Below are 13,473 nucleotides of genomic sequence, written 5' to 3' on the forward strand. Positions count from 1 at the left end.
GTAATTCATGTTGAATGAAAAACATTTCTAGATTTTAAATCTATCACTTTGTAAATATTTTCCTGGGCCAGGAACAGGCACCACTGTACCCTTATATTGTAATAGATAGTATCATTTCTGCCCTTTTATAAAGGATCAAAAGAAGCGGGTGCATTGAGGAGCAAGTGCATGGGCTGTTTTTATCTCTAGGTTCTGCGTTTATCTATCAACAGTTTTGTGGGTGGTGTTGGTTGCCTTCTGCCTGTATTCTTTTTACTTCTTATTTGTTGGCAGCTCTTGTTTATACTTTAAGAAAATAGAAAGAGTACTTCACAGACTGTGGTTTTACTTTATTCTTGTATTTTTTTTTTTGCTTGTACAATATGAGTGCTATAATTAAAATGGCAATTAAAATTCAATACTATATGATATATACTTAATGCTATATTATCTGTGACAGTGCAAGGCATATAGTAAAATATTAAGAAATAATGATGGATTAAGAGATTCATCTTCAGAACCATCCTCTGAGGCTCCAGTTCTGCAATTCACTTGCTGTTGACTTTGGACAAGTTATCACCCCTCCTGACTTCAGTTTTAGCATCTGAAAAGTGAAGAGATTAAAGCAAATGACACATAAGGACCACTGAAACTTTAGCATCCTATGATCAACTGCATGGTATAGATTAGTTCATTACCTCTGATTTTCTACTAGAAGAGTCAAGTTATTGGTATTTTTATGGAGTAGATGAGTTTAGAATACAGCTTTACCTTTTCTGCTTTTCTTAACCAAAGGCCAAATACAGTGTAAATTATAATAAGATATTTTTTGTAGTATCATAAATGTTCTTCCTTCTTCAATCACTTTCTGGCATATCATTTCACTCGTGGGGTAAAAGCTTTCAGATATATCACTACTCCCAATGATATTCAAGTTACCCTGAAAAAATTTTATTAAAATCTACTTTTAGGGTCCTTGGCTGAGTGGTTAAAGTTCCATGCACTCTGCTTTGGTGGCCTAGGTTTCCGGGTTTGGATCTCGGGCACGGACCTACTCCACTCATCAGCTGTAGAGGTATCCCGCATTCAAAACAGAGGAACATTGGCACGGATGTTAGTTCAGGGCTAATCTCCCTCAAGCAAAAAAAAGAGGAAGACTGGCAATGGATATTAGCTTAGGGCTAATCTTCCTCACCAAAAAACAAAACAAAACTATTTTTAGCCTCCTAAAAGTGCCCAATAAAGTGAAGAAATACCCAGTACCAACCCAATTTTAGATGAAATCATATACTAATCCAAACACAAGTTAACCTGGAAGAAATTAAACCACTTCACAGTGAACTTTTAGACAAAGCCTGTGAAAATGGTTGCTATTTTTCAGAAGGGTGTTGTGTGGGGAGGCAATCTGGCTACAAATTACACTATAAGACTTTGTGGGTCTGTAAATTATTTCTAAAAGATTATTGGTGACATTCTTCTGCCATAGAGAACAAATTTCCACCAAGAGAATTACCAGGGTTGATATCTGATATCAAGCAAGTTGAGATGAAAAGAAAAAAAAGGAGAATGGAAAATTTACTATAAATGCCAACAAAATACTCATCATTCCCCCCTTCTTTTTAAGATGAATAATTTAGACATGATTTATATTACTTTTTGTTTTGTAGTCTTCATTTTTCTGACTCTAGTGATATGTGATCAAAAATGTAATGTGTTCCAAAGATGGAGATGAATTGAAAAAGCCAGACAGGAATTTATTTTAATAGCTTTGACTACCCAGAGGATCAGAAAATCTACCTTGGGTTTCTAGAGATTCTGGGATAAATTTGGATTATGCTGCTAGCAATGGGTAGCTAACACTGTGTACACTACTAATATACACTGATATCTCTAGTGAGATATAGAAAAATCTCTAGACAGCCCCTCAGATAACTGCTTGCTCTAGAGCCCTCATTGTTGCTCCCCTCAATTAGCAATAAAAAAAAGTTGCTAATCATTGGCAGATGTCACTAGTCATCTCTGTAAAATATGTTTTAAATCTGCTTGAGTATTTTATGGAAATCAATGTGCCCTGAGTTACTCCCTTTAATTCAAAGTCTAAGTACCCAAATTTGGAATTAGTGTTTAAGTATATGCTTATGTGTTAATATTTAGCTTTCTTTTAAAGAAAAATCTACAGATAGTTTAAATTAAAATGTCTCATGAGTGAATGAATGAATGACTCTTTCTATCTTTTTAAAGGGAGATCTGCTGTGGTCTTGTAGCCTGCTCCAATATTGCGTGCTGCTACAGAAAGAGAACAATGAATATTTGGAGATGTCATTGCCTTCCCTGGACAGCCTGACTTTTGGAGATTTTTATTCTCGAAGGTTGTATACAATTCTGGTAGTTTATCCCATGAGAGGGTTAAGGCCTTCGCAGTCTCCCAACAACAAACAAAGTAAAGACCAGTTTCTAAACTGTGGTCACGGAGAGATTTGCAACCACTCAGAGTCTGAAGGGCAGTTTGAACTGATTAGCAGTCTCTCCAGACTCTGAATCCAGCAGGCAGCCCATTCTGGCCCTGACTTGGGTGCTGATGGATCATTTTAGTGTGGGAAACACTGGGACATGACAGAGTAAATGGAGAAAGACGGGTACATAAGTTAGGTAGAGAGAGTCATAGACAGACAGAGATCACCAGAGATTATTTGTGTGATATTGATTAAATTCACTACAATGAAAAATAATTATTTTTAAAAACACTTTCTCCAGCCAATCTGTAGTTTCTGGTATTTAGTAGAAATAATAGGTGTCTGGGACTTTCCCTTGCCATCATTAGTGTCAGACACTAGGAGAATTTCACCTGAGTAAATTTGGCAGCCAGTCTGCAACAGGAATTCTGCTTGTCTCTACAGAAAACTGCCCAGGTTTGGTTGGTACCTGTAATACTGTCATCACATGGTACCTGACTTTTAAGCGTTGGTTTGAAGTAAGGCATGGCTTCCATTTGTAGTGATCTTATTGTGGCTACAGGAAACTCACGATCGAAGCTTATGTTGTGTGCATCTGCTTTGTATAAATGCTTTATTTCATTTGGAAATAGTTCAAATGTTCAAGAGAGGCCACAATTTTTGACTATTATAGACAGACAAATGATGCTTTGGAACTTTAAGAGATAATAAGGAAGTGTTTAGTTTTACAGGGATAATTGAGAAACGTCCCTCTTATTTACATAAGATGTGGTTATCTTAGAGGGCACACTTGGTTTGCTTTCTCTCTACTGTGAGCCAACATACACATCACTCTGATTTCCTGGAGTTTCTTCACTCCTCCTTCTGCCAAATTACATCCCAGCCTCCTTTCAAAACTATGCGTAAAATACACATCCTTCAGGGAGCTTTCAGGACTAACCTCACCAAGCTCCAGTCACTCTCACAATATTCCTGTTGGGTTTTACTTGTATTTTTCAAGATTCAATCATTCATTGATGGATTCATTTAACATACTTTCAACTCAATGCTAGGCAGAGCTCTAGGCACTTAAGATATATTAATGAACAATGTAAAGATTTCTTTCCTCAAGGAGCTTCTGTTTCAGTAAAGAGAATGTGATGGTTAATTTTATGTGTTACCTTTGCTAGGCCATGGCACCCAGATATTTGGTCAAAGACCAGTCTAAGATCTTGCTGTGAAGGTATCTTAAAGATGAGATTAACAGACATTGAATAAAGCAGATTACCCTCCATAATTTGAGTGGACCTATCCAATAGTTGGAGGGCTTAAGAGAAAAAGACTGAAGTCTCCTGAGGAAGCGGGAATTCTGACTTCAGACTTGAGCTGCAACATTAACTCTTCCCTGGGTCTCCTGGCTGCCAGCCTGCCCTGCAGAGTCAAACTTGCCAACCCCCACAATCACGTGAGCCAATCCTTAAAATCTCTCTCTCTATATATATGCACACATCCTATGGTTTTGTTTCTCTGGAGAACCCTGAATAACACATAGAGATATACAATAAACAATAAACATAAACAAGTGAGTAAATTATATGGTATGTTAGAAGATAATAAGTGTGAAAGAAAGAAATGAAAAATTCAAGCAGTGTAAGGGGGACTGGAAATGTTGAGGATGGGAACCAGGCTGTTTTATTAAACAGAGGAGGCCTCATTGAGAAGATGAGAGCTGAGAAAATACCTGAAGACGCTTGGAGAGTTAGTTAGCCAAGGGGCTTCTGGAGAAAAAGCACTTCAGGCAGAATGACCAGCTGGAGCAAAGGTCCTAAGGCAGGAGTGTGTCTGTCATGTTCAAGAAATGACAAGGAAGCTGGTGTGGCTGGAATGGGAAGCACAAAGGGTTGAGTAGCAGGAGATGTGGGCTGAGCTGTAATAGGAAGCAAGATGCACGAGAGCCTTACAGGCCACTGTCAAGTGAGCCATTGTAGAGGGTTGAGCAAAACAGGGATGGGATTCTGACTTACGTTTTGAAAAAAGTTATTCCTATCTACTGTCCTGAGAATAGACGTTATAGAGGCCAAGGGTAGCAGCAGAGACATGTGCTGGGAAACTGTATCCATCAACTATTGCTGAGTAACAAACAGCCTCATATTCAAGTTGCTGAAAATGAGAACCCTTATTTAGCTCACACTTCCTTGGATTGGCAAATTAGGCTGGGCTCAAGGGAGCAGTCCTACTGGTTGTGCCTGCAGTCAGCTACAGGCCAGCTAGGAGGCAGTGCTTCAGGGAGCTGCCCTGGGCAAGGGGGGCAACGACCGGGCAGCATGCTTATTCACCTATCTTTCAGCAGGCTTTCAAGAGAATGAGCAGAGTGTACAAGGTCTCTTGAGGCATAGGCTCAGAGCTGACATGCCTTCAGTGGGAGCATATTATATTAGTTGAAGTAAGTCTGGGGGGGTTTCAGATAGAAGGGTTAACGAATAGATTCTACATCTTGATGGGAGAAGCTACAAAGCCACATTACAAAGGGGTGTGATATAGCAAGGAAATAATTGCTGCATTTTTGCAAACAGTCTACCATAGATGCTATTTTGGTTGGCCAGGTGAGAGATGATTGTGCTTAAACCAGGGTAGTAGAATAGAGGTGGTCAGAGCCCATATATACTTTCAATGTTGAGGCAATGGGATTTCTTGATGGAAGGGTGTAGCGTGGAGAGGAGGAAAGGAGAGGAGGCAAGGATGAGCCTGAGGTTTTGGACCCGAATGACTAGAATGATGGAGTTGCCATACACAGAAATAGAGGAGACTGTGTGTGGAACAGATTTCTGAGAGAAGAGAGGGGATTTCCTTCTGGCCATATTATTTCAAATGTCTGTTAGACATCTAAGGAGAAGTGTGAAAGAGGCAGTTTGATACCAAGACTAACGTTTGAGAGACAGGTTTGGGCTGCAGTCCTCAGCACATAGCTGATATTTAAGACCATGAGACTGAACACCATCACTTCAGGAATGACTAAAGATGAAAGGAAGGGACCAAGGATTGAGCCCCAGAACCATACACTAACGCTAATACTAATACCAACATTAGTGTATTAGGAGTTCACTAAAAAGAGGAAGAACCCATAACAGAGGCTGAGGAGGGGCAGCCAGAGACATGGGGAAAAAACAGACCAAAAGAGTACGGTGTCCTAGAAGTCAAGAGAAGTCAGTGAATTGAGGAGTAGAACGGGATTATGCCAAATGCTGCTGGCAGGTCCCTGCGATCATTGCCAGCCAGGTCATTTGAGGATCTTCGCAAAAAATAAGCTTTGGGACTTTCTTATTATTTTTTCTATTGAGAAAATATTTCCACACTGGCTGTCGCAGGAGTGGCAGCAGTGGTAGTAAAATAGTAGGAGTGGTAGTAGTAGTTGTACTCGTACTAGTAATAATGTAGTAGTAACAATAATAGTAGTAGCGTAGTAATAGTAGCAGTAGTACTGGAGTAGTAGTACAGAAGTAGTGACAGTAGCATCATCGTGGAGCAGGAGTAGAGGTGTAGTAGCAGTAGCGGCAGTAGCAGCAGCAGCAGCGTGCTCCAGGCGGTGTCCCACATGCTTCATGTAGATGATCTTATTGAATCCTCATAGTAATCCTTTTTTTATGGACGAGCAAACTGAGGCACAGACAAGTTGACGACCTTTCCCAGAATCACACCGGGAGGAAGCGAGAGGTCCAGAATTCAAACCCAGACATTCTGATTCCACAGCCTTCCACTTCACCTCTCTGCTATGCGGACGCTCAGGATGTAGGGACAATGGCCTCCTCAGTGCTGTGGTTGCAACAGATTACATTTTAGGCATCAGATTCCATCACCCTTTATTATGAAAGCCAGGCTCCTGGTCCTGTAACCATTCTTCTGGCATAGCTTGTTCTTAGTTATTTACGTAATCATCTCCATTTCAATCTAACCAATTTGAAGCAGCTTAACAAATTATACAGCATAACCAGGTAAAGAGTAAGTGATGGGTTGGGCGGATACCTCGCATCCATCAGTCATTCTAATACCTGTCTTACGTGTGGTAGGGGAATGATAACTTTTCTTGTCTCAAAATTTCCTTGCCAACCAGACTCAGAAGGCACTATGCAAATTTTTGACGAACTCTTTCCTAATTTTCCATCGTTTTAATAGAAAGAAGGTAAATTTTCCGTGCCACTTAAGTATAAACAGCATGTCAAACTTTTTGCACTGTATATAATCAAAATATCTTTGAATTATAAACACATAATTATGGATAGCACAAAGAATGAATAAAGTTTATTCCAATTCTAATTCAGACTTAGACAGAGTCACTTGTGTCTATTTCATGTTTCTCTAAGACAGATACTAACACACTTCCTATTCTTTCTAATAATATAAAATGCTTTAGCACTGTACAAAAATATGCCTTTGGCCATAAATTATTTTAGTCATAGTGGCCATTTAAGTCCATTGTTGGAAGTGATCATTGGAGATGATGCGAGGGGCAGGGGCGGGGCGGTATCCCACTGGAGTTGTCTGCAGGCAGGTAGGCGAGCATCTATAAATTTGGTTCAGCGGTGGTCACCTATAGCACAGGGTGGTGGGCAAAGTGCGATTCTAAATCCACTCAAAGGCAGGAGACAAAAACTGAAACAAGCTCACACTCCCTTCAGCAAACTCTGCTCTCCTTGGGAGTGAATATATGTAGTCTAGCTCAAATTCAACATGCTTGAAATGGGACATGTTCTGAATTTTTATTTCTGCCCCCAGTCTCTCAGCTTTCTAATCCATTCCTCATACCACCACCAGATCAATCAAAAAGCCTCACTGTGTTGTTTTCCTTCTGAAAATCTTGAATGACTGTCTACTGCCTATAAGATCCGTACAATCCTCCCAGGCTGGGCAGGTTGGCTAGCCAAGGCAACAGCCATTCCCAACACTTTTCTTCTTTGCCACCCCACTGTACAGGCTGGAAAGCAGATACTTTTTTTTCTCTGCCTCTCTTTCAGCTGCAAGGGCCATTGAGTCATTTTTAGAAAATGAGATGTAAGACTACTGGGAATTCTGGGAAAGACTTTGCTTTTCCGATCAAAGAAACACATGTAGTGGTTATTATTCTTTCTCTCTACGTCCTGTCTTGAACATAGATAAGATGCCTGGAGCGTCTGCATCCATCTTGTGACCATGTGGAGATAAATATAAGGATAAAAAGTCCCTAAGGATGGCAGAGCAGAAGTAGAAAGATCCTGGTCCCTGAGAACTCTGTTGAGCTGCTGACACAACCCTGAAAGTTCCTGCTTCTGGATTTCTTGTTAAGAACAATAAATGTCTATATGTTTTAATCAGGTTTTCTGTTTCTTGCAGGTGACATTATTCCTAACTAATTCAGCCTGGCATTCAAACATCTACACTATCTGATTTGAAGCTATCCTTTCACACACATTACACATCTACCTTTTCTTGGCTACTTGATTCTTGTGTTTTAGAAAAATCTTTCTAGTTTCCATTTCCAGCACACCTGGCCTTTCCTGCTTCAGTGACTTAGTTTATGTTATTTCTTCCACATGGAATTCCTTTTTTGAATTCTTCCACCAAAACTCACCTCCCTTCTTTGTCCCTAGTCTTGCTATGTAGTCTTGGATGTCCAGCTTACCTGTCACCTCTGCCATGAAAACTTTCCTGATCTTTCTGGAGTTGATCGCTACCTTCTTTGAATTTATATGAAACTTAGCTCTGTGCAACAAAGATAACACCAAGCCCCAGAATATAATTATTTATGTACGTCTTCTATCTTCTAAATTGTAACCCTTGACCAATATTTGACTCATATGTCATTATTTTTCCTTGGAGAGGGATTGAATTTAGGTGTTCACTTTTTTTTTTTCTAAATGAGTAGACGAATAAATAAAGGAAATGGCTTCTAAGCTTCTAAAATACACAGTAGGTTGGGAGCAACAGAATTGAGAAGTGGTGACATAGAGAGGACTCATAGAGAGAGTCAAAGAGCAGAGTATTCTCTCACCTTAAAGAGGCCATGAAAAGTTCTGTCAACTACAGGACAACCTAAATGGGGTTTTGGTCAATTGCAAGGAATGAAGCAACTCTTTGGTCTCAAGTCACATTTTGGCTGTTGGGTGCTTATGCTTTTGTGCATCGTGTCTGTGACATTTAATGAGAATTGGGCACATAATTCTATATATTCTACAAGGACAACTGGGCCCATAAAATATTCTAATTAAAAGTTGTATTCTTTGTGGTTTTATTCACATGTTTTCTTTGTAGTATAACCTAATATGCTTGCTTAGAAAAACACATTTCATTGTTTTTGAGTCATTTCCCCATCTTGAGTTTATTAAACTTGAATTAAAATCAATTATTCTAAAAACAAAGCTCTGTTTTCTACACTGGAACTTCAAAAACTTTTGAAACTAAATAAAGTTAAATTTCAACACATTAAGCAAATATAAGTCTTAAAAATGCAAAGTCTTGCTCATCTCAAATACAGACATTAATTACAGCAACATGGGGGTCATTTTTGACCCTTGGTCTTTTCCAGTTGAGGCTGTTTGATTAATGTGATGTTAAACGCCTAATATTAGGTAATGAATTAATTACTCATCCTGAGCCTAGCCCCTTCCCACCCACTTCTAGTGGCAAAGTGTGGTTGAGGATAAACAATTCCATGAGGGGAAATAAATATTCTTACACATATGTACAGACAGACATATCTATGGCCCGAAAGAGAGAAAGAGAAAGAGAGAAAGAAAAGAGCTTTGGGAGAAAATATTTCAAATATTTGCCTCTCTCTCCCCAACATGTTTTATAAATATGTATTACAGAGGAAAAAATGCTTAGCAAATAAGGAAAGCCCGCTCGCACTCCCTAAGGACCACTGTCACTATGAGATCTTGATGACAGCCAGCATTCTGAAGAAATACATCTAAATCATGGACTTTTTTAAAAAAGTTAAGAAATCCAGAAGAGTCACAGGTCCTGATTACAGATTCTGGCACAATCTCAGTAATAGTTTTTAGACATAATGTCCTCTCAGTTGTAAACCCACATATGGGTGCTTTACTGGCCAAGTTCAGAGCCAATTGCTTCATGCGAGCCTGGAACCCTATCTACTCCTTTCAGATCTTTCAACAGTTTTCAAACAGTCAGCCTTACTTCTTTCCAGAAAGCAACCACCCATTCTTTCAACTTCATGTCACTAACATTACTCACCACAGCCCAGGAATAGACAAGGGTAATCATGTTTTTTTAAATTTTGGAAAGAGCCCAAAGGTTCCAAATCTCTTCCAAAATTCTCTGAGTAGTTTCTTAGTCTATGACTATCGATATTCTCAGATGCTTTTGGAGGTTTCCTTACTTTGTTCATTCATTTATTCATTCACTTCTTCACTCAACAAATATTTATCAAGCACCCACTATGCGCCAGGCAGTGTTCTAGACTCTGGGGATATTTTGGAAGACAAAATCCTAGTGGAGTTTGCATTCTATTGGGAAGAGATGATTATAAACAAAAAAACAAGAAACAATATACCAGGAAACGATAAGTGATATGAGAAAAATAAGCATAGTTATGCGGGAAAACAAAGCTGGGTGGGAGGGCTGCTGTTTGCATTGGGTGGTCAGTGAAGGCTGCTCTGACAGCGTGCCTGGAGCAGGAAGTGGAGGGGGGGTGCACCATGCAGATATCTCAGAGAAGAGCCCTTCAGGCAGAGGAAACAGGAAGTGCAAAGGTCCTGAGTATGTTGATGGGTTCAGGGAATGGCTGGGGGCCAGCGAGGCTGGAGCAGAATGGGCCAGGTGCATGGGGTTGGAGGAAATGACATTAGATAAGAGAGAGCTGAGGCCAGATAAGACGTTGCCATACATTTTAAGGGTTCTGGAAGTTACTCCAAGTGAGATGGGAAGCCATGGAAGAATTTTTAGCAGAGGAATGAAATAATCAGATTTAAGTCTTAAAAGGATCACTTTGCTGCTATGCTGAGAACAGACTATGGAGTCAAGTTCATAAGCAGGGAGACCAGTTAGGAAGCTATTACAATAATTCAAATGCTAGCTGAGTTCCTGTTGTCGAAATTTATATATCCAGCCCTGTCTGGGTTAGATGTTTAACAAGATGCTCACCTCACGACCAGCTTCTGGGTGTAGCATTTTCTCAGCACTATTCATAACCTGCTCTGATCTCATTTCTGTACATGGACCAACGTGTCCCCCATCCACCTACAACCAAGTCAGCTTCTTTGACTCTATCTTAGGAGTAGAAGACATCTGGCTTTCTGGCTCTCAAAGATTCTTCCTCTGGGCTTCAAATGGTTTTGCAGGAACCTTGCATTTGTATCTTTCTCATCTTCCAAGGCGTCTCTGATACCTCTAGGTTTGAGAAATTCTCTTCCATCCCCTGGTCGATTTTTTGGTAACCTTCTTGGTCTTACCTGCAGCATATTCAGTTATGTTACCAAAGCAGATTCTGGCTTTATTTGGATCTCCGCCTCCTCACATCCTATCAATGGTGCCCAAGATGAGTTTTTCTGTAGCTGATATGTGCCCTGTGGCAGGTGACATCATCCTAGGGGCACTAGCACCTCAACTTCTTTTTATTTTTGAGGAAGATTATCCCTGAGCTAACATCCACCACCAATTCTCCTCTTTTTGATGAGGAAGATTGGCCCTGAGCTAACATCCAGGTCCGTCTTCCTCTACTTTATATGTGGGACTCCTGCCACCGCATGGCTTGAAAAGCGGTGCGTAGGTCCCTGTCTGGGATGTGAACAAGTGAACCTCAGACCACTGAAGCTGAGTGCATGGACTTAACTGCTCAGCCACCAGGCTGGCCCCCAGTACCTCATTCTTTAACATTAATAAAACTTGTCCTGCTTCCTCTACTCCCCAGACCTCCTACAAAGTCCCTATTTCTAGTCTGAGAGATGCCTCTGGTCCAGAGCTCATTTTAGGAGCAATAATGATTGACAGGCCCTGAGCCTTCATTCCATTTTCCAGTTCCAGCCACCTTCTCCCATTACCTATGCCAGAGGTTGCTGGCAACCCACCAGCCATATCAGCTCACAGATGTGTTTCATTTGGCCCATAAAGTTCTATTTAAAAATTTTGAATAATTGCCAACATTAAAAAATGATGAGATTTATAGAAAAACCTGCATTTTTCATTTCTCTTGAAAAATTGGAAGAGTTGGCTAAACTGGGTCTGCGCCCTCACATGACAACAGTAAACCGGAGTTCAGTAGCAGCTGCGTCATTTGACAAGACATGCGCTCTGCTGTTCCTCCCAGCCCCACCCAGCGCACTTCACTGGTTGTGTTCCCTGCCTGTTGGTCCTGCTGGATACTTGAATGCAAAACCTATGGTTTCTACTCTCATTCTCCTATTTTCCACTAGCCTTTCCAAAATTATTCTAGAGGTCCCCATTGCCCTTGGAGAACTTTTAAGGATGAGAGTAATCTTTTAAAATTATACCTTAAAATGTAAACAACAGCAACACTGCCCAACACATAGAAAAGAATAAGAGATATAACTCGCATAGGAGTGACTAGTTTCTCATATCTTCTCAAAATAAGAATCTAAATTGACAACTGGCTCTTTGTCCAGTTTAAAGCAACCTATTTGACCATTGGACATACACTTTGACCTTTCCCTCAGCCTAGCTCTCCCCTTCCAGTCTGTTGTAGCGAAGTCTCCTAAAGTAGGATTCATAGAAAGACCAACAGTGCAGTGCACCTGTTGGACACAGGTCCTAGTGTTGGATTTGACGTTGCCACTTCTGACCCAATGCCAAAGTTTCTATTGCTTCTTGGTCCATTTTCAGATGTCTGTATAGGGAGGGAGGAGGAATTCTCTAATATCCCATTAGAGTTCCTGAGTGCACACAACTCAGTGGGGTATAAATATACAAAGCTTTTATTTCTTCTCGTCACTGCCTTAAACTGTGCCTCATTCATTCTCCCTTGCTTGTCACTTAATGCCATCTGGGATGGATCCCATAAATTTCCAGTTACTTTGAGTCATTAAAACTCAGGTATTTTAAAGTACAAATCTCAAAGTTGATTTTATCAACTTTTATCAATTTTATCCCTTCCCTCCTTTGTGATCTTTCTTGGGTGGTCCACGGATGTGTCCTTCAGAGAGCCCTGTAGGACCCATCCACTCCAGAGTTCCCTGACCAGGAGCTCCAGCTCTAACTCCATCTATTTCACCTTTCATTTGCTCGGGCCACCACCCCACAGCTTCTTGTTACTGGATTTCCCTTGCCAGGAGGTCACCACTGTGGGAAGGGCAAGATGTCTAAATCTGTTACTTTCTGTGGTACCCACTTGACCCACAGTCAACTCACTCCTCTTTGCCACCAAACAGTGGAAGAGAAAACTACCCCATCTATCTCCCTTTAGGTACTTCCCCCCACACCCAGATAGGCACAGGGACAAATCAGCCGGGTCACTGCCTAAGCAGACATCTCACCAGGGCATCCATCCATTCCGCTAAGAGTATGAGACTTGCCTCTGAGCCTCTGAGCTGTTCTCTTGGAGCCTCTCTATTACTTGTGACAGGAGAACCCTCCTCTTCTTTGCGAGGAAGGCGATGAAGAATCATCTCTCATCTAAACCCTATAGTTTCTCTGAGGAGAAGGAATCCATTGACTCTCCTCCTTTCTTCTCCCCAGTCCTCTGGTCATCAGACTGGAGGAAGGGGACAGTCATGCATGGAGGGTCAGTCCTTTGGACTCTTTATATGCCCTGAGGGAGGTGCCTGGTCCATTGTTGGTTGCTCTCTTCACAGTGCAGGGACTTCACAATTTCACATGTGTTGTTCTCTGTTCTGAGCCTTGGTGCCAGGTCTTGGAAAGCCTACTCAACATCCTGCTACACTGTTGTATTTGACCTGGCTGAATCAGCTAGGGCACCTCCAGTTATCAGTGACAGAGAACTCAACCCCAAATGGCTCTGCTGGGGAAGAAGAATATTGTCTCCCTTAAAATGTCCAAGTGGGAAGGTTGGGCTTCAGGCCATATTGATTTCTGGCTAAAATGGCATCCCTGGTTC

This window comes from Equus quagga, chromosome 9 (assembly GCF_021613505.1).
Source record: "Equus quagga isolate Etosha38 chromosome 9, UCLA_HA_Equagga_1.0, whole genome shotgun sequence".
NCBI classification, from domain to species: domain Eukaryota; kingdom Metazoa; phylum Chordata; class Mammalia; order Perissodactyla; family Equidae; genus Equus; species Equus quagga.